Source organism: Corvus brachyrhynchos, unplaced genomic scaffold, assembly GCF_000691975.1.
Source record: "Corvus brachyrhynchos isolate BGI_N302 unplaced genomic scaffold, ASM69197v1 scaffold281, whole genome shotgun sequence".
NCBI classification, from domain to species: domain Eukaryota; kingdom Metazoa; phylum Chordata; class Aves; order Passeriformes; family Corvidae; genus Corvus; species Corvus brachyrhynchos.
In genome coordinates, this window is record NW_008236509.1 from 5,611,307 (window position 1) to 5,612,995 (window position 1,689).

Below are 1,689 nucleotides of genomic sequence, written 5' to 3' on the forward strand. Positions count from 1 at the left end.
GCTGAACCTGAGTTACAGAAAAGGTGATGTGCAATTTGCCAGCTAGTAGCTTGCTATCCCTTTCTTATTTTCTCTTTGCACAGTGAGAAAGAGAAGAAAATAATGCAAAGAAATACAAAATATCTATGCAGCCATGCAGCTTTTACTAAACAGTCCCTTGTCCTGCAAAAGCAGGACTAATCCAAAATCCTAAACTCAACTTGAAAAACTTTGAAATGTCAGGTTTAAACACAAGTCAGCTTTTAAACTGAGCTGCTGATGGGGGGTATCCTCAATAATCTCAATGCAAGCAGGGAGCCGGTGGAGGTTTCATGTGCTTGCAGTAGAAATATATCCTCAAACAGGACCAAGTTATATTTTTTTAAAAAATAGATCTATTTACCAGTGTGATACTACTTTAAATATTTAGGTTAAGGGAATTTATATGAGATAATATCTAGATTGGATATGATCACAGCAAGGAACACAACTGAGGTAAAAAGGCTAATACCAATAGAGAAACATGGAAATGGGACTGTAAAAATCAGTCACAGGGGAAGGTTTCCAAGGAGCCCAGAAATACTTGTTTTCTTTCCACTTCAATCAATGCACATCAGGGGCAGGAAAAGCTTGATGCAAGTGTCACAACACTAAACAAAACTTTAGAAAGGGTTATATAACCAGAAAAACAAACAAGTGTGTTCTTTGGAAGGCAAACCCAACATGGCTTACACCAAGAAAGGGAAAAGACAAAAATATCAGACAAAACCCCTTTTCTTTTAATAGCCTTCTATTCCAATTCCTCTTAAATATGTTGTAAAGTCTAGTTATGTCATAATGGCTGGCTAAAGTAATCTTACTTTGTCTTCTGAAAGAAACTTCCCCAAATGAAAATGTTGGCTGCTATATTTTTCAGAAATTTTACAGGAGGTAACAGCCCTATCAATTTACTCTAAAGAAAAAAAAATCCATAGCTTAAATTGCACTTCCCTGCTTATAAAAATTTTAAAATGTATTTTACATAGAGTTGTTACATAAATGAGTCCAGTGTAGCAAAACTTGTAAAGAAAGAAGTAGCTTAATCTTCTAAAGGCAGAACACCACAAATGCCCAGAGGGTGGATAATTTTTTCAATATTCAGTGTCCCAAGAACTTTATCTTAGCTTTTGCTGGATTCTTGTAACTTTTGCTGGATATGTAAGCAATTTCACTTCCTGTACAATCCCTTATCTGAAGGGTTTATGTTCTCCAGTAACATTAATGTCAATGTGATTTAATTTTTTTTCTCTCAATACTATGCTGCTGTTAAGTTTCCCATGTAATTCTGAATATGTAAATCAGTCAAGAGCATGTTATGTCTTCAGCACTCTGTGACTGTGTAACACCCTTGTCACTCAAACCTAGGGCTAAACCAAGGTACTTTTGCTCTGGGTAGGCGCAAAGGAGAAAATTCCAACCAAATGTTCTCAAGAGGTAAAAAACTACACAAAAGTTCACTGCCAAACTAGAAAATTAAGGAACATTGGCAAAAGACTAAATGCAATATAACATCACTTACTACAGCATTGACTTAGCCCACTGAACATAGAAAACCTTTGAAATCATTCAATGTTATGTTCCATGAGAAAAGAGTTAGAAGAAGAAGAAAAGGAGAAAAACAGAAAGACAGGAAAGATACAGAAAAACAGACATTGATACCAAATCCTGGGT